This window comes from Felis catus, chromosome A3 (assembly GCF_018350175.1).
Source record: "Felis catus isolate Fca126 chromosome A3, F.catus_Fca126_mat1.0, whole genome shotgun sequence".
In the NCBI taxonomy this organism is placed as follows: Eukaryota; Metazoa; Chordata; class Mammalia; order Carnivora; family Felidae; genus Felis; species Felis catus.
The window spans coordinates 52,854,755-52,862,061 of NC_058370.1; the positions used below are offsets into that span (position 1 = coordinate 52,854,755).

Below are 7,307 nucleotides of genomic sequence, written 5' to 3' on the forward strand. Positions count from 1 at the left end.
CATATGACATTATCTTTGATGTTTGAGTGGCAAGAGTGGGACTCTTCTGTTACATGTTATATTTTTTCAATCAAAATTGTGGGAAAAGGTTAATTTGCACTTTGTCATATAGATAAAATTTTGTTTCAAGTTCTAGGGAAATGCAGATTTTGCTCAATAAAATGAATACATGTTGAATACGGGGAACTTTCTAGTATTTGAGTAAGCTGACTCAGAAATAGGTGACTATCCTTCACCAGTATGTTCCAACATGGATTAAAGGACCACCTGGAAAGAGGGAATAGGCAAACGTTACTTTAGGGGTCCAGAACTTTAACCAATTCTTTCAAGATTCCAGTGGATCTCTTTTCCTGGAAAAACTTGAAAAAGGAAAGAAAACGATACCAACTATAACCTCTACCAGTGTACCTGCTTTCAGGGCCATGACCAGGACTCATGGTCTCCTTTCTTTGCTAGCCATCTTAAATTCCCTTTACCCTCACTAGCAAGTCTGAGGTTTTGATGACAAACTTGGTGACTCATTCAAGTCTCATCCCTGAGAGATATAAAGGTGGGCCACCTTGCCCCTTTTCAAGTATATTTGCTGAACTTTTCCCTTTATCCTCACAAGTAAGAAATGGAATAACAAAGGCACAAAGTAATCTCTTGAATGCTAAATGCATTCCTCCCTACTCTCAGGGGACAACAGCAGTTCTAGCTCCCTTTGATGATCAGGGTCAATATCCCCATTAAGATGGTGACTTTTCTTCTTGCTTGATAGAGCCTCAGTTAATGAGCTTGAAGTGCCCAGGAGATAGGGGTAGCTTTTAATACAATGGGATTCTTGCTGATTTCATTGGCAGAAGTGTTTCCCCTTTGGAGTCAGGATTTTCAACTATGCAGAGCTCACAGTCACAGGGATAGGTAGCACAAATTCCCCATTGGGTCAGTAGGAGTGTTGGTTAGTAGGCTCAGTTCTGCTTCCCCCTTCCTTGGTTCCCATTTATTTTTCCTACTGGGTACACAGTACCAGATAAAGGTCATTCCCAGGTATATACTGCATTCTAGAAAATGGCACTCTATTATCATAAAGTCTTTCCTCTGAAGCAGTGTTTCACCTGTACCTTCACCAGGTTGTTACACTCTGATAGGCAGGCAACTTCAGGGTAATATGTTGCAAAATATGACCAAAGAATCCCATGGACATAGGCTTACTTTGCACACCTCCTTTGCTATAAGTAGGTCCCTTGGTTTGATGTGAAGTTATGAGGAATCCAGTATTGGAGAAGCGATACTCTATAAACTCTTAGATGGGAGCACTGTCAAGAAAGTCAGCCAATATCCAGAAATATATATATATATATATATATATATACACACATACATATATATGTATATATACATACATATATATGTATACATATATTATACATATATATACATACACACACACACACACACACATATATATATATATATATATATATATATTCTATCCTTTTCAGAATTAACTGCTTACTCTTCCAGAGCAGAAGAAACCCAGTAAAATCAACTTGCCACCACATGGCCCGTTGGTTTTGCTAAAAAATGATGCCATATCAGGACTCAGTGTTGGTCTCTGTAGACTAGACACTTGGGGTAGCAGTATCTAGATCAACTTGGTAAAAAGGAGCCTGTGTTGCCAGTACCATCTATAACTTCTATCCCTGCCACCATGGCCACTTCACTCATGTGGTCATCTTGTCAGCATTTGAGTGTTCAGTGACAAGGGCTGGTGGTGTCTTGTATGCTAAATCATTGGTGCTTCTTCCAGATGAGAAATTTTTTGATGGGAACACTTGCCTGAGGTACGGGATTTAACATCCTGGCAAGGACCACTGGAGATAGTATAAACTCACTCCTGGCATGGTTCCCAGAAACATAAAAATGTTTTGGCCTAGCTCAGTGAAGTTGAAATACCAGAATTACCATATTAGATAGTAGAGGAAGGGATTAAAACATTCTGGGAAGTGTGCTTTACTGGAGTGGAATACACGGTAGTGATGGAAATTCAGTGGTGTTTTCTTTTGTAGGCCAAGGCCAATGGTAGCAGGGGCTCATTGATAGGGGTCAGGGTGACAGGAGATAGGACCTCAAAACAGTAGAGTCAAAATGGAGGTACTCAATCATAGTAAGTCAGGAGATATAATTATTTTAATAGGGAACAAGATTGGGTTAAGGGGGCATGACACATAGAAAGGTATGACGATGGTGTATGGCACACAGTGTTCCTGAGCAGTGAACACTACAGATGAGAGATGAAAACAAATGATTTTTCTTTGCTTATAGAGGTGAAGAACACAGTTGTCCTTCTTACCTTGTAGTCTCCTTGGAAGGATAATGGGCATCTAATTCCAAACCTGTTGGTATTTAAATAAAATCTCCAAAATTCAGAAAAACTCAAAATTTGGCTTTTATGATCTAGCTCTTCCAAGATCTGAGCTTTGTTTCTCCTGAAATGTAAATATATAGCAAGAAAACACTCCAGTCTTCCCAACATCTTTGGGTGTAATCCAGAGCCCTACTGTGGGCAACAGTCATTTAATGTAGAAGTTTTCTTATACTTTGGGTCTTATCAATTAACTAGAAAAATGGCCTCAGAGATAATTCTCATGGTATTTAGAGTCACAGAAAGCTTGGGCACTCATAGGAATACTAAGATATCCAGAGAACTCTTGGAATCCCATTGTTCTATTCAATTGTGTCAGATGTAGACTCATGTAGTTGTTAAATTCCAAGTTAGAGTTATACTCTAAAGATCATCATTTACAAAAAATTACTTGGCACCATGAAGGGTCAATTAGCTCATTCAAGATTAAACCAAGAATGAAGGGTACTATCTCCTAACTCCTTGGTTCAACTGGGATGAAGGTAAGAAAGTAGAATTTCTAATAGGTCATCAACATGAATGTTGAAAACTTGTTTTACTTTAGCTTATGTTGTTTAAAATTCTCTAAAGTTTTTCTTAAATTAGAAGGTAAAGTGAACTAAAATTAATTTTAACTTTTTCCTTTTAGCCATCTGTCTAAAAACAGTAATCTCAGAATTATTTTGAAAATAATAGATGTAAAAACAGAAGACTGAATCAAATATTCATAAGGCCATTGTCAGATAGATGAGTTTATTTTATGTTATGTTTTAAAATCTCTAGTAGCAAGTGGTTTACTGGAGCTTTATAGTTCTCTCCAAAAAGTGAAATGTAGGAAATACTAAACTTAGTGTTATTTAATAGAAATTTTATTCTAAAAACTGAAATAAAATGAAAAGTAAGTTGTTATGAAATGGAAGCCAATGTGGGTTAGATTTTTTCTGAAGGATAAATGTTGATTCAACCTTAAGTAACAGAAAATAAATCATGTGGCATCCATTGTATCTATTCACGCTCTGTGAACACAGACAAATGTGGTCTGGGCTGCAATTGCTTTGCATGGATTCAGCCCAGATTGTTCCTTGCACTTAAGTCATAGCTCACACTTTATGCCCGTGGCCATCTGTTCTTGGGACATTTTAACCTATATAGAGTAATATGGTTTGCAATACTTTCTGGATTCTGATGCTTTTAAACTTCATGTTAATTTCTATTGGTATCCGCCAGCGTATTTCCATTCCTGCCCAAGGATTAACATTTATGAGCTTCGAAGGCCAGCTCTGAGTAGTTTTTTAAAAAAAACACAATTTGCTTTTTCAATCTCCTTTCATTTTTCTTATCTTAAAAAATGATTGAGTTATGTGATGCTTTTAAATGGAAAGATCAGAAATATACAAAATAACTAAATTAAAGAAATTTTTTATTGACTTTTCCAAGCCTACAAACCTCCTATAGACTTTCCATTCCTTACTCTGAGCACAAAGGACTCTTGGTATTGCCTGAAAATTCCCACATGAATAATGAGATAACCTTCTCATAGATTTAGTCACTCCTTGTTAACTTTGTATTCATCCATGGACCATAATTTAAGATGCATGCAGAACAGCACTAAAATTCTGTTACATTAGGTCCTTGAAAAGCCACATAAAGCAAATATAACCTATAGCTCAATATATTTCAAAACATGACTCTTCTTTCTTCATCCCTAATTTAGAATCCAGGTTTAAAACTAGTTGAATATGACAAGATTCATAGGCAAAATAATTTCCCAAATAGCTAGATAGGTTTTGTCCAGTTTTCTCAGTTGGAGTGCTATGTTTATATTTCCATATTTTTACATTGTTTGTGTTCTATCTAACCACCTAACCATTTAAGTATCATATAACTTCAGCCTAATAACAGATAAATGCAATCTTCATTTGGGAATCAGGCTGCAGAGGTTAAGTGGCTTGGTCATACCATTGAGATCCTCAGTCTAAGGCAAAGTAGCTAGTGGGAGCTGTATGTGTCTTACTTTGCCTTTCCACTCTTACCTACTGTCTTCCAAGTTATGCCACAATAAGGCCAAAAGCCATGGAGTCTGAGCCATTCTAGTGCTATAGCTCACTCACTCCAGCTGAATTTTGTAGCAACACCAGGGGGGTTTTCACTTATTCCTCTCATTAGTATCCACTACTCTTATTAGGCTTTGGGTCCTACTTGGTTTATGTTTTTAACTGCTTCTAGTTCAAAATTAATAAACCAACACAGCATTTTAGCTTCAAAGTACATAGGGCGGTACTTATTTTAAATATATAACCATAGCTTTTCAACCAAAAATAAAAACAAATTTACCATATGCTTTTTGATTATAGAGAATTTAAATAATAGGAGGGATGCCTGGGTGGCTCAGTCGGTTAAGCATCTGACTCTTGGTTTCGGCTCAGGTCATGATCCCGCGGTTCACGAGTTTGAGCCCCACATCTGCACTCAGTGCAGAGCCTGCTTGGGATCTCTCTCTCCCTCTCTCTGCCCATCCCCTGCATGCTCTGTCTCTCACTGTCTCTCAAAATAAATAAATAAACTTTCCAAAGTATTAAATAATAGGAGATGGATATTTTTACCATTTGGGGGTTCTTCTTTGGGTCACTATACAAAAAAATGAAGAAGTAATAATTTGTCCTTATCTTTGTCCTACAAAAAGCTTTGTAGCTCTTTGGATCTCTTGGAATATCTGCCTTAAGAGAATGCTCATGATCAAATTAAACTCTCTTAATACAGGAGTAAAATGAAGAAAGCATACATAGGCTCCAATATACATTGTCTTTTCTAGCTCCTAATTTTCTGTAGTATAGATTTGTGATAAAGCAAAACACAGACTCTCCAGTAGTGGGTCCATGATAGCAGACAAATTGGTATATTTCTCCTATAACTATTTATTCTTTTCCTTCATTTATCCTTAAGCTCATCCTAGACCTCTTCTCTCTATATACCCAGAGGCACACATGCTTATGATTTAGGCTTAAGGGGCCAAGGTTCTTCTGAGGGTATATATAGTTACACGTTTAAAGACACTTTGATAGAGTTAGGTGAGAGATATTAAAGTATAGAGAATAATGAGAACCAGTTCTTAGTGATTGGTTGTGTATCCCAAGTCAATAATTATCAAACAGCTATTTGATTTTTAAGATGCAGATTTCTTGGTATTAGTGGAAGAGATATTCTGTCTATTGATTTCTTTGATTCAAAGAAAGTACTGTGTGCGGTGGCAGAACTTCTTTTCCAGGAAAAATAATTCACATTGTTTTGAGACATGATATTCATATATTGCCCTAAGATTTATACAAGGTGTAACACTTCCATTTCATATTTATACAGGTTCTAGCAATGAGATGGTTTATTTCAATTCCATTGCATAGTTGCCTGGAAGCACCACTTATATTTGTTTTAAGAGAGGGCCCCAAAAAGCCAAGCCTAGACAATGATCTCCTGAATCTCACCAGGACAATTTAATACAATATCATTACATTGAAAACATTTACATGTAGAGCTGAAAATCTACTTAATTTAAGCATAGTTTATATAGTATTGTGACAGACAAAAATATATATTTAGAACCATTATACATATCTGTCTGCTCAGGAGCAAACTTACAATAAATTATACATTATGCCAGGGTAAATTTTCTCGAAGACTAAAAAGAAAATGTTACACTATATATTTAAAGTACAATGTTAATTCATTATTTCTAAATTAAAAAACCTAATAGCCATTCCACTAAATTCACTTATTTCAGGCTTACATTCATTTTACATTCACATAAGATTCATTACTATTAACTGTAGCAGTGATGTTGAATTTTGACACTGAGAGTTTGAAGGCTTATTGACATTTCAGTCCAAGCTTGATGTTTTAGAAAATATGTGTGAAAAAAACACATTAAAATCATCCAAGAAACATGTTACAATTATTGTAGAAGTATGAAAATAAAATATATGCTTTATTCTAATGCTTTATCCACAGGTATTGCCTCCAGAGGTTAATATATGGCCAGTGTCTAAAATGTTCCTGTCGTTTTATTTTCATGGAGGATGGATTTTTGAAAATTAAGTCCACTGAGCAAAGCTGGAAGCACTGCCTCCAGCACTGCCCATGATGTCAATACAGAGCGAGGGATGAGCATAAGGTATTGTCTTCTGCATGTCACAACTTTGTTTCTTCCTTGGAAATGGAGAAATATGCATGCAAATGAGCCTAAGTAAACATCCTGTGATTGCTGTTTCATTCTTTTTGATCGTCAACATTTTTTTTTGTCCTTTTAAAAAATCATCTTGTTAATATTTAGCACATTTGTAAGTGTATTTTATACTAAATTAGATTTTTATAAATCTAGTTTGAGAGTAGGTATGAAATAATGTGTCAAATAAAAATAGAACATTGTCAGGGTGCCTGGGTGGCTCAGTCAGTTAAGCTTGATCTCATAGTTCGTTAGTTCTAGCCCCTAGTCGGGCTCTGTGCTGACAGCTCAGAGCCTGGAGCCTGCTTCAGATTCTGTGTCTCTCTCTGCCCCTTCCCCACTCACACTCTGTGTCTCTACCTCTTTCTCTCAAAAATAAGTAAACACTAAAAAAGTTTTAAAAAAGAACATTTTTTATTGGCTTATATCATTTTAAGTTGCCTAGTTTTTAATGTTTTAGATGAGTTAAACTTTTTTCCCTTTTTATCTTTCTACTATTACAAAATAAATGGAGTGGAAGAAATTTTCACTGTTAATATTTATTCTTTTTCACTGGATTTAAATATGGTTATTGCACATATTGAGCATATTTGGACAACTGTTGCCCAACAAAATTATGAACTATAACATCTTCAAAGAGACTCTACATGCCCGCTTACTCTATTACAATATGGGTGATGTCTTCTATGGAAGCTGATCCATAAA

The 7,307-nt window shown here is 35.8% G+C and overlaps 1 long non-coding RNA gene across 1 annotated transcript; it reads left to right on the top strand.

Annotated features, from left to right (window-relative positions):
• Nucleotides 1-2,747: 2,747 nt before the first annotated feature.
• LOC109498109 lies at nucleotides 2,748-6,649 on the top strand. The gene is made up of 2 exons (XR_002154706.3): nucleotides 2,748-2,889; nucleotides 6,389-6,649. It is a non-coding gene; the product is annotated as an uncharacterized LOC109498109 (long non-coding RNA).
• The last annotated feature ends 658 nt before the right edge of the window (nucleotides 6,650-7,307 follow it).